The following is a 12,995-nucleotide window of genomic DNA, read 5'->3' as shown; positions in this document are numbered from 1 at the left end:
ACTTAACTATTCTGAAAAAAAGCCCCTGTTCTTACTTACACCTATCAAAACAGGAGTTCTTAGCTACTGTCTTCGAAAAATTATGTCAAGGCATAGTTTTCCATAGCCACAGAACTAGGAGGACTAATGCTCTCAGACTACACATGTGAGCCCTCAGTCCACAACTTGGGACTGCTTGAGCCATTGGTGTGGGAGGTGCACGCTTTGGCAATACTATGACACACTCCAGGGCACTTGGTGGCCTCACAGAGAGTTGTAACCTGAAACAACAACAGATGGGGAGAGATTTTGACTCCATACTTCCAAGAGTTACTGCTGTACTTTCTCTTCAACAAATACTCTGCATGAGTCATAGAGATCACATTTGAAAACAATGTAAAGTCATCAATCTTTTCTGTTTCATAGTTAATTAGCAAGCAGAGAACAAACAATGAGAAAGTGCATTCAGCTGCACCGTTTTCCTGTAAGCATTAAACAAATATTTTATTAACCACACCAAAAGTTTAAGGAAGAGGCCAGACAACTCCCTCTGCTTCTTACTCATACTCAGTGAAACAAATTTTTTTTCCCTAAGCAGAAGATGATTCATTTTAGACACTGCTAGACATAGCAGTGCCATACAGTGATGTTCAGAGATACAGCTGCACAAGTTTTATTAATGTATAATATCGTGTCCAAATGACAAAACAACATAAATATCTCTGAGCACAGCAAACTTACAGCATTAGGTATGCTCCCCCACCCCCCAAAAAAAAGCAGCCCAAAAATTTCCTGTATTTTCAGGCTTCTTTAGTACTTTGACTAAAGGAAAACCACTCAGAATATTCACAGAGTCCTCATGGAGATAAAAGTGAACTTGGTTTATTGCATAACTCAGTACATTCTTACAGGGTTTTTTTCCAGGGTTCACATGGCTCAAGCAAAACTGCTATTGGCTAGTGCATCCTGCTTATCATCTTCTTCTTCTTTATTTACATTCTTCACAGCGACTTCAAGGTCACTGTCAGCTGTAAGCTGGGCTGTAAGCTGTACCCTGGGTTGTGCAAACAGGCTTTAAATACATTTGACTCTCAAATATGAATATAACTATAGAGCATAACTTCTTTTAACATAATTGGTATACTTGAAGAAGCACCAAAGAGGTCTTGCTCTTCAGTCATATTCTGGTTGTTTTTCACTACTTTCTAGAACACAGCAACCAGAAGCAAAATAAAAGATTAACATAGATTACTGACAAGTAAGCAAAGTCAAAGCACATCACACAGTGATTAAACCACAGACTGATTCATTTTAGTAGCAATCTGAACAGTCAAAATTATACTGAACCGTGGCAGCTCAGAAAGGAAAGACACTGCATTGAGCGCTGTGGGCCTTTGTCACCAAAAGCAACATTCAACTTTTGCAAACAAAATCACAGTAGTAAAAAAAAAAAATCACAGCAGTACTGATTGATATGTGACACTGTGGCATACAGATTATTTAGGATAACCACATTGACCTTGCAGTTTGCTCTGACACATCCTCCATTCCTATGGACCTGAAAGGTCCGGCCCGTTCTGAGGTTGCGACAGAAGTAACTGTAGAAGTAGACGGATTTCTTGACAGAAAGAATCATTAATGGAATCGGCTGCCGAGGAATGTGATGGAGCCACCGTCCCCAGTGGTGTTTAAGAAAACATCTAGTACTCAGTGCCATGCTTTAGCTGATTTGGTGGTGTTCGGTCATAGGTTGGACTCGATGGCCTCAAAGGTTTTTCCCAACTTTTCCCAATCACCAACTTAGCTGATTTTGTAATTCTGTAACAGACCGACTTTGCTCCAAGCTTTGCGCTGGCGTTTTCCCCAGGTGTGTCCCGGTGGGCGTACAGGTGTCTCACGGGCCTGGCCCAGAGAAGCGGTCAGGCGCTTTCCGGCCCGCAGAGCGGTGGATCCGCCCGAGCAGGCTGCGAGGTCGGCGTGACCCGCGCAGCCTCCCCCGCTTTCCCACAGCGTCCTTTTCCTTCTTTCCCACAGCGCCGCTTCCCCGCCCGGAAGCGCCCTCGGCACCGCCCCCCGCTGCCGGCACGTGACGCGCCAGGCGCGGCTCCCTGGGTCACGTGCGCTGCCCCCCGCGAGCGCGCGTGCGCATCCAGCAGCTGTCATCCGAAATCTGGGAACGAGGTGTCTGCGGCGCGGGCGGGGCGGGGGCAGCCTCAGCCTCGAGGGGACGGGGGACCCGGCCCGGCGGCGGCAGGGAGCAGGCCGGTCCCGCCCTCTCCAGCGCCGCCCCGTCCCGCGCCGCCCCGTTCCGCGCCTCTCTGCCCCTTATCCCTTCCTGCGACCGCGCCTGCCCGCTGGAGCCTCTGCCGGGCAGGTGCGGAGGGAGCGCCGAGCTGGCCCCTGGCGGCGGCCGCGTGTCTGCGGGGAGGAGGTATGCGGCTGCGAGCGGGCCGGGGCGAGCGGGGGAGGCGGCGGGGCAGCCGAAGCGGGTCGGGCCATTTCGGAGCAGGGGTGCGCCGCGGGTCCCGGCGGCCGGGCATCGCCGGGGCGGGCCCGGGGCGGAGCGGCCGAAGTGCCGCCGGGCGGCTCCCGCAGGCGTAAGGGGAACGCGGCAGCCCCCGTGCCGGGAAGGGATGGGTGCGGGAGGTTCCGCGCCGCGGACGAAAGGGTGGCGGCTGGGACCGTGGTGAGGAAGCGAAATCGGCAAGAGTGGGAAAAGTGAGTCTCGCGTTCCTGCTCGCGGCCGGCAGTTCTGGGTCGGCACTGCCGGTGGGAGCACTCCGGGAGGTCGGGCGGCTTCTCCGCGTGTCCTAAGTGCGTGGACGGAGTGAAATAGAGCTATACCTCTCACCGTGTCTGTCAGGGGTTTGATAAAATTGTTGTGGGCTTCCCAGACTGTCTCTTATTTGGTGCAGCTCGTTCGTTCTTGCATTTAGCTGGAACTTCGGAGTTGTGTGCTGAACGAAATACTGGGTTAAGCGCCTGTTCCACCTCTGTCCGTGGTTGTAACACGCTTTCGAAGCTGGTTTTGGGATCAGGTCTCTGTGCCATGGAAGTAGTCTTCCCTTAATAAGCTTTCTCTCCTGTGCATTTGATTTTAGCTGGGAAAGTGAAGTGGGAAGTGTGTGCAAAATACTATTTCTCATAGGTTAATTATGTTAGGAAAGATACTCGTGTGTTTTTTAAAACAATTATACTAGCTCAGAGAAGAAACGGCATCTATTTCGTACTTTTTAAAGTGCAGATTTATGATTCTTTGCTGGCAATTACCAGTTATAGGAACTGAAGTTACCGTTTAGAGGCTACTAAACCAGCACCTTTTAAGCGGTATCACCTTTTTCCACAAGAAAGAAACTTAGTGGCACCTACTGCCGTGGGTTTTTTTATGTCTATGGTATAAAATTTCACTTGGACTTTACCTTTATCTTTCCTTGTACTGTCATAAATAGCTGATGGCATTGCTTCAGGGAAGTATTTTCCAAGCACAAGAAAATGGAAAACACAAGCATGATTTCTGTTCCCGTACTTGAAATGAGAGTAAACTGAGCTACTGACCCTCATGTTTTTTTCTCGGCTTAGGTTTGGAATGGTGGTGGTGGTGCTAGCAGTTTCCTTTCTAGGGAGTGACCCAGGAAAAAATATGTATCACCCAGATATGTGGACATCATTAAATAGCTGTTGGGTCAGATTTGGAGTAATGTATATGAGAGAGAAATATTTGGTCAGTGTTCATTTAAAAAAAAAAAAAAAAAGAAACTGATTTCATCTCCGATGTCTTTCTTCCTTTTTTTTTTTTTTTTTTAATTAACAGTAAATATGATAAAATAGGGAAAAAATTAAAATCCTGTTAAGTTTACTCTTTAGCCATTGCTGAGTATTGCATACAGTATTTTGTTTCTCTTGAGCTCATTTCTAAATAAATCAAATAAATAGTTCTGAACTAAATCTGAGTGCACAATCAGTATTGCAATCAAATAATAAAATTATGTTGTCAACTACTCATTATTAGAATATTCCTAAGGTAATACTAGCAAATGTAGTAATTATTAAAAATACAGTTCTATACTTAGCTGTATTACAAAATGTTGGGTTGAGTAGATTATAGATTAAGGACTTTCTGAGTTTAAGCAGTTGATTCTGCAGGTAATTCATTTTGATATTGATTTTTTTTTCTTAGTTTTCTTTTGGTGAGATAAGTTTCATCAACATTATGCTGAACAGAATGTGAATAGGGTTGAGGTGCTGTTAAAGGTGGTATTTTTGTCCTACTACCTCCAATGTAAATTAAAAAAGCCTCACTGTAACAACTTTTGTGACATGAATTTGGCATACATGGAGCTTCAAAGGAAAGATATATTACTATAATTCTGTCTGTATAAGGTATTTGCAAGATCTCTGAACGATCACAGGAATGGTTCAAAAAGTGATGTTCTGAAATGTTAAGATTTTAGTACTTCTCTAGTAAAAAATCTCCATAGTTAGTTTGATAATTCATATCTCAAAATCAGTAAGTGATGTGGTGAGTTCGTCTCTTGATTTTTGTTTAGACTCACAGAAGACCCATGGGATATTTTGAAGATAAACAGTATTTTATACTTGGATGATAGTAATTTTTGTATAATTAAGTTACATAATGAAGGTGTTAATAAGAATTTTCTGGCCCAAAGTCCTAATGCCTATTATAAATAAACTCTTACTGTAGTTTTGTTATATGAAGACTTACAGTTTACTTCAGTTTTCACAGGTGGCATTGTGTGTCACAATTGTGCTGTAGGCTTGCCCTTTCCTCCAACTTCATTTCACCTGTTTAAAATTGTGGAATTGCACATAGCAGTGGAGTTGTTGGCTTTGTCTGTGTGAGTAGTTGTACTACTGAGTTATGTAAGTACTCATTTTTATCTGTAATTCTGTTTATGCCCAGCATTTGTGGGACAGGATATTTGGGACAATATACTTGGAACACTATACTTAGGACAGTATACCTTGAAAATTGAGGACCATCTATATAGTCATTATAATCCATATAACAAGATTAAAAAACATGTCAGGATTTCAGATTTAAGGCATTGAAGTTGCCAGAGTTAAAGTTCAGAACACATCTCTTAGTAAAAACCGAATACTGAAAAAAATCCAGTGTCTGGTCAGTTTCTGATTCTCAGACAAGGTGGAAAAATTAATTGAAGATGCAGATAATATAAGGAACTTTCACAAATAAAATACACTCCAGTTCCTTTGTGACATTTCTGCCAGTAAAGTGTACAGTCACTCGATTGGATTGATGGAATTTAGCTCATTACACCTGTGATATCCTGCTGGATTTTCTCTAATAAAATTAAAAGACTAGTTATTAGCAGGTAGCTTGCCTCTAAGAAGACCTAGATAAATACTTACATTCATGGTAGATGTTGTATGATGGACATTACTGTGCTAAGTCAGTTTTGTTTCACTTTCACCATTTATTTCTTAGATTAAAAAAGTGTGTAAGTTGCCAAAATAGTAAATGAGCCTATGGCTTTGGAGCTGGATAAATTGTCTATAATCATAAACTGTTTTGAAAAAGAGTAATTTTCATTTAAAATTTAATTGGGGAAAAGTGTAGAAGTCTGTAAACTGAGCTACAAATAAAGACATTGAAACAGAAAAGTGGGAGAAACTCGAAGTTTTAGATATCAAACTCTTCATGTCTGGGTTTGACTCAATGGAAGTATTTGAATTCGAGGAGAAACGTTTTCTCAACTGCTTTGTTGCCTTCAAAGCTGTAGTGTGGCTTATACTTACATGAGTTGGTGAAACTTCTGTATTCACAGTGTTCTTCTGTTTCCCCTGTGGAAATCTCCTTTGGATTTATTGTAATGCAGGTCTGTGAAGACTCATAGAGTGTCTTGAATTGGAAGGGATGCACAAAGGTCCCTGAGTTCATCTCCTAGTTCTGCACAGGACCACTCCAAAAATCACACGATGTATCTGAGGACATGGTCTGAATGCTTCTTGAACTCTGTCAGGCTTGGTGCTTGTGACCACTTCTCTGGAGACCCTGTACCAGTGCTCTCTCTCAGCTATACTCTTGGTGAAGAACCTTTTCTCGATATCCAACCTAAACCTCCCCTGACATAGCTTCAGACCATACCCTCAGGTGCTCTCACTGTCACCACAGAGAAGAGATCAGTACCTGCCCTGCTCTTCCCCTCACAAGGAAGTTGTAACTACAGTGAGGCCTCCCTTCATTCTCCTCCAGATTAACAAACCAAGTGGCCTTAGCTGCTCCTCATATGGCTTCCCCGCAAGGCCCTTTAGAGTTGAGCTTGCTTGTTTAGTCTGATATAATATTGTGGGTTAGAACCACGTAGTTCCCGGGTACCATTCTGTGAGTTCTTTGGGTGGTCTGCCACTCATGTTAAATGGTGATGCTTTAGGGGTATGGGATCAGTTTGGAGTAAGGAGCTTTTGATCATGCAAGCTGATCATATGTGTGGTTTGCTTTAGTGTTCATGCTTTCAGCCATAGCAACAGAAAGGCATGACATTTGTGGCTATGGCCTGGACACTAGGTATTGGGTCTGTGCTGAATCAGACCAAAATGTGAGGGCAGGGAAATTGCATAAAGTCTTTGAATTGTGAAATCCATTATGAGAGTCAAAGTGCTCACAGTGAAGGTTAGATTTTTCACTGGTGCAGAAATACAGGTTCAGGTGTTGCATAAATAACCAGCTTTAAGAGAGACAAGTACATCTCAGGTTGTAGAGCCTCATTTATGCGTTAGGTGTTTTTTGTTTGTTCTTTTTCTTCCCCCCTCATGCTGTCCTTGTTCAGCTTCTAATAAAGGATTTGTCATATAGTGGTTCCTTGGGAAAATTCATCACTGTATCATATCCCAGAAAAAAAGATGTGTGTTTCAATGTTAAGGACTTGCAAAGTCCAAGCTATAAGGGTATCTTTTGGGAGGGGACCTCTTGAAGGAGTTAATTAAATGCCATATAGACAGAAATGACAGGGCTACTAAAACTGTGCTTAAGAAAAGTGCTTAATTAGGAAGGAGTTCACTTCTACCACCTGTGATTTCTATCCGCAGCAATACTATAGGCTGAATTACTAATGCATGTTTTTCTGAAATTTTAGGTACTTGTAAATGAGCTTTTTGAAAACTGAGAGCTAGACCAAACACTGTTTGTACTCTATGAGGTACTCTGTGAGGACTGCACCTAAGTTTGAAAATGTTACACTGCTGTGTGAGTTGATGGTTTACTTGCATCTTAACTAGTGCTTTCAGCCTGGATATTCTTTTCGCTTGACTAAAAGTAATTTATTGGAATTGGTAGAGATCCAGAAATAGGATGATCAGAAATATGGAATGGATTTTCTGTGGTGAGACTAGAAGTTTTCAGCTTAGGAGGAAGATAGACTATATGGGACCATGGTAAAGATCTGTAAGTCCTGTATGGTCTGTAGGTAAATAGAAGCAGTTAGATAATTGTTCTCAATAGGCACATGAGCTATGAGATGAAACTAAAATGTTTCAGATGAAACTGAAATATTCAACATACACTATCACTTAACAGGTTCTTGATTGTAGAATGCTTCATCTTTAAATGTTTTGGATATTAAAGGTCTAGAAAGATTCAAAAGCATGGGGAAAAAACCATTAAACCCTGCAAAATGAAGTAATATCCTTTTTGTTTAAGGATTCCTTGGTATGTACATTGCTGAAGAATGAGATGGTATTCTGACAATGTATATTATAAGCTACACCAATATATAATATATAGATACCTGCTGTAGCAATTGTGGGGATGCAGAGATGCAGAGACTAGTTAGGTTCTTGATAACTTGCTTTTGCCATTGCTGGGGGCTGTTACATGCTGTTTCCAGTTAGGACTATGTATTCCCTAGGTGTGTTTTCATTACAAAAAAAAGTAGAAACTCTTGAATCATGGGTTGCAGGTAAAAATGAGAAAAATACTTTTTCTGTAGGGTTTTTTTTTCCCCTCTGCCCTTTGGCCCAGATCACTTATTTCAAGATGTTTTTCATGCTGTGAGCCCGGTGTGGGAGACGAATGTCTAGGGAATGAATTCAGGTAATTTTTCAGTTCAAAATTTATGGGCTCAGATTAAGACAATTTATAGTTTTGAAGCATTATTGCTGTAGGGTAGTACCAGACATAAATGTAAAATTGAAATTAAGCCAGCAGACTTGTCAGAGCTTTGGGGTCAAATAGAGGTGGTTTCAGGATCTTCAGAATATGGTTATCTGCTCAGATTCCTGGTTACTTAAGTTTGGATAATCAATACTCCTAACACTTATAAACTTGAGTCTTTTTGATGGTGGTGAATATCTGAGGAATAATGAGATGAGGCCTAATCATGAGATTTGGCCTTGTATCACAAATAAAAAGCATTATGATCCATATATTTATTTTCACCATTAATACACTCAAATAACCTAAGTAACAGATTTGGAATTCCTGATAGGATCTCTTTTGAGGCCAGCTACATAAAGTAGGCAGACATAGTTGCCTGCACATTTACTGCTATTAAAGGAACAATTCAAACATAAGTATGCAAACCCAAATTACACTGAGAATTAACTATTTACATGCTCAGTAACAGTTGAACATGTAAACTGTGATTTTATATTTCCAGTTACCTGAAAGTGCAGCAATGCAGTATTTTGGGATTTTGAATTTGCTTTGCCAAACAGTACAGAGAGCTGGATGGTACCTACTCACAGGATATGCTAGTAACTTTTTAAAAATTATGACTCTAGCCACAGAGTTTTTACTTATAAGTAAAATTCCTGCTGAAACTATTATAGATTAAGGCACAGTTTTCTACTACTTGTTTCCTTTCCAGCTTGTGCAGAGCTAGTGGTGGTGCAAAAACAGTTATATTGCAGAACAGTCTCAAAAAAAAAAAAAGCTTGGGCTTCCTTTGTATGCCTTTCTTCAGACAGGTTTATTTTCTTGTTGTTATCTACTGAAAAAAGTTCCAAGGACGAATTCTGTGTCGAATGTTTGTTGCCACAGTTAGTATAAGCGAAAACTTGCATGAAAAGGAAAAAAAAAAATCTGTGTTTTAGTTAACTTATCTGTGAGAAGTGGTGACCTTCAGAAATTTGAGTTTTTCCCATTTTCCTTCCTATTATTTTTCTTTTGCTGGAGCTTGCTTTATGTAATGTGTTTAATTTGAATAGTGGAGTAAAGCTTGTGGACACTGTAATTTTATGTATTAGAACACACTGAATAAAACAACCTTATCTTTCAAAATATGAATACATATATTTTAGGATGCAGTGGCCTATAGTTATTTATTGATTTTCCATGTTAGCTAATAATTTTGGGTATAGGAGAGTAGATGTGTTTCAGTAGAGGGAACTGCTCAAGTGGGCAGTCAGGAGATGCCTCCCAGAAATCACCTTTGGAAGAACTGTTTTGTCAAGTCTTGTGTAGTCTGAAGCCAGAAAGTTTGGATTCCCCGCTGATGATGGGTGGTTTTCACAGTACTGGTTAGTTTAGGCAGGAAGAGGTGTATAGCCTTCAGAACACAGTGTTAAGGTGGAGAGAGAGTATTGTAATACTGAAAGTTGGTTTAATGTAGTGAAGGCTACAGATTTTTGTGTCTTTAACTGCAAATTAACACATGCTGCTTTTCTAGTGTGTTTCATTCTGGTTTAGTATTTTCTAGATGTGTGAATTGGTGTATTGCTTGTGATTTGATTAAACACAATTGCTAGTTTAGATGTCTGTAGTTGGTATAAAATAAATGAAACTTGGAAGATGGCTTCCAGTTTTGGAAATAATATGTTCTGCATTCTTCTGAGGGCATGGAAGATTCTGCATGGAGGGACAGTGTTTAACTGGTAACTAGCAATAAATTTTATTTAGTATTCTGATAGCTGTAATAGTATCGGAAGTTGTGGACATTACAAAGAAACAGTTCAATCTTTTTGCAGTGGAGGCTGGAAACTGTAGGTGCCTGGTACTAATTTGTAAAGGCAAGCTTTAGTTGACTGTGGTGGGGTCCTTCCCTTTTCTTAGGATATAGAAGAAACAATTTTGTAGTTTTTGCAATTACCAAAAAATGTGCAAAATGAAATGTGTTGCCAGGCATGTAACGTATACGCTTCTGTTCTTTAGTATCAGGTTTGTTATATTGGTACAAGCCATGCACTTCAGATTTTGCAGGATTTGTTTAAGAAAGCTCTTGCTGCCATCATAACGAGTGAAATGCATTTGCATCTTGGATTATGTAAATAACTGTAGCATTAATGAGGTGTCATCTTGCTGTACATGAGCTTTTCTAGTGTTGAACTCTGGTGTTTTCAGTTAATCAGATTTTTTGGGGTACCTGGTGGTATAGATGTGGATGATTGAACTTTGCTGACCTCATGTTTTCAATTCTGCAGTATTAAAACTAATGTAGCATTAATATTCTCCAGGCTTTTGATGATTTGAGGGTTTTAATAAGGCCTTGAAATGTCTATAAACTTCTCAAAAGAAGGATCAGGTTCTAGTTATTAGCTAGACAACTTAGGTCTTTAGCTGGCAAGTTTGAACAAACTACATGCTTGTATTTTATTTAAATTCAAGTTGTTTAATCAGACACTTCTAGGACATAGGCAGACTGTGTGGTCACCAAGAAACTGAAGGTTTATGGACAAGCAGTGGAGTTTATTGGATCAGGTTCATAGTTTGGGCCTTGTTTGGCTAAAGCTTTCCCATGATTAGCTAAAAAGCTTCTTTCAATGTTATGTAAAGTACTAATGCATGATGATTTGAGTGAGGTTTGTTCACATTTTGTTTGTTCACACTACCATTTGTTTTTCTAGGTAATCATGGGCATCTTTTTTAACGTGCAGTACTGTCTTGCAAAGGGACAGAAAATTTCTGATTACAATGCTGATATGAGGGACTTAAAATAATTGTAAAATTTCTCTGTGTACATATTACTTGTCTTTCTATTTAATAAAGTGCAACCTGTTGGCCTTCTTTTTATAACTTTGTATTTACTAATATTTTGCACATTTTCATTGTGTAGCAGTAAATAAAAGCTCTGGAAGTTTTATTTCTTAGGTTGTACAGCTTTGTAATATTACAAAATAACTAGTTAAGTATACACCTGAGTGCAATAATTAAGGCAGCAGTAATATGATTGCAGTGTGGATTTTGCATTAGAATGGTCTCCTAGTAATTGTGATTTTGTCTGCAAAAGAACATCTGAAGGCCTCTTAGCTATTGCACTGGAATATATATTATGCTCTCTTAATAATTCGGCTAGGGTAAAACTGAGTTTTTGTGTGTGAGAAAAAGCCTGAAATTAGGCATTGTTTGGAGAAAGAATGTAGGACTCTAGAGTTCCACAGAGTCCTTGAAAGAATTGCATATTGTGGTAGAAAATAATTGAATCGGAAGGCCAACATTTTCTGGTTAGTTTGTAGCACAGCATTATTTTTTGCATCAAATGTAGACCCTATAGCTCTGTACTTGTGCTTACTGTTTCAGATTGGTGTTTGTAATAAAGAAATGTAATAATGAAATCACAAAACAGATTAAAGAAGTTACAACTGATAGATCATAGTTGTAAGAAAGATGTTGAATTACTAAGAAATCACAAAATGAATAGAAACATCTAATGGACTTCTAGCATAGCAAATTCTGTATAGCCTTTGTGAGCTTTCTGCCACTTAATCTAAAGATGTTACATAGTTGAATCCTCTTAAGGAGTTCTTGCAAATGTTTTGCTTATCAAGGAGGATTTATTTCTTCTGAAAGTAACACAGCTAGCTGATCTGTGTGCTCACTGCATGGGGGCCTGAACCCTAGGATAGATGGAAGCTGGTAGAAGAAAGATCTGTGAAAGGCAGAATTTGTATTTTTTACACTGCAGTGAAGCTGGGCAAAAATTCAGCCTTTCCAATGCTCTGCATATGTCTTCATAATTAGTTGAAAGTTATTAATTCTGCTTATTGAACCTGTGATACAGATGGAGGTTCATCACGGTACAATATGTTACATGCTTGAGCCTGTTCTTAGAGAGATATAAGGGAATAATCTTTTGATTATCTTCACAAACAGGATTTTAAGAGTCTGGTAGCCAGATAAGAATGCTGATGTGTGATTGCCAAAGTCAGCATTAGTTAATCATAATTTATTAGTTTGGTTAACAATCCTTAAATTAACTGAATTTCTTCGTTGTGCCAAAGTGCTATTGTATATTCAGTTGATTTGGCACATGGCTCTTTTTAAAGCAGCTCATCTATTAAAACTGGTGTATTTTGCTGAGATGTTTTGGTTAAGTGGAATTTTTATCATGCTAATTTATGCATTAATAACTTTATTGTGCCTGGTGCTTGAAATCAGATGGCCAAAATAATCCTGCATCTTATCACATAGCTGAACCACTTGGATATGGCTTTTTCTTGTCTCCGTACCATTTTGCATAGGGAACAGAAGAAATCAGATGTATTTCAAACTTCTATCCCTTCACATTAAGAAAAATTAATTCCAAAGAAGAAAGAGCCTTAGGCTTCTTATAGGAACGCATACAGGCACTGTGGTTTCTTATGCTCTTTACCCATAGGGAAAATGAAGACTAAAAGGTTGATAAGAGGTTTCCTTTTGACACTGACTTTCTATATGCGTAATTTAATTTCATATGTTTACATACCAACTGAAAGTTAATTGGTAAATCAATTTATGCTTTTGGAAATGGGCTTCATCTGTGATGTAATGAAAGGTGATGCAGGTGACATCCGATACTGTGTGCTTGTATGAGTTGGCAGAATTAATACTAATTTGTGTGTTTAGTTGGTACAGGGCTGTGTTTGGGATTCAGTATGAGAGTAATGCTGATAACACACTGATGTTTTGGATGTTGCCAAGCAGTACTTAATCAGGGACTTCACAGTGTTCTGTACTCTTCCAGTGAGGAGATGCACAAAAACCTGGCAGGGAGCTGACCAGGAGAGATGATCCAAACTGGCCAAAGGGGTGTTCAATACCACAGAATGCCATGCCCAGTATG

The 12,995-nt window shown here is 39.7% G+C and overlaps 1 protein-coding gene across 3 annotated transcripts in view; it reads left to right on the top strand.

The window, feature by feature from the left end:
• The first annotated feature begins 2,155 nt into the window (after positions 1-2,155).
• The window catches only part of KDM4C (lysine demethylase 4C), a 258,313-nt gene continuing 247,473 nt past the window's right edge, over positions 2,156-12,995 (top strand). Inside the window, exon 1 of one of the 3 annotated variants that reach the window (XM_058827575.1) lies at positions 2,156-2,410. The gene's annotated coding sequence lies outside the window, so the exon portion shown is untranslated. The remainder of the gene's footprint in view (positions 2,411-12,995) is intronic. The other 2 variants (XM_058827573.1, XM_058827574.1) reach the window with 2 other exon arrangements.

This window comes from Poecile atricapillus, chromosome Z (assembly GCF_030490865.1).
Source record: "Poecile atricapillus isolate bPoeAtr1 chromosome Z, bPoeAtr1.hap1, whole genome shotgun sequence".
NCBI classification, from domain to species: domain Eukaryota; kingdom Metazoa; phylum Chordata; class Aves; order Passeriformes; family Paridae; genus Poecile; species Poecile atricapillus.
This window is presented reverse-complemented; position numbering and strand designations above follow the sequence as displayed.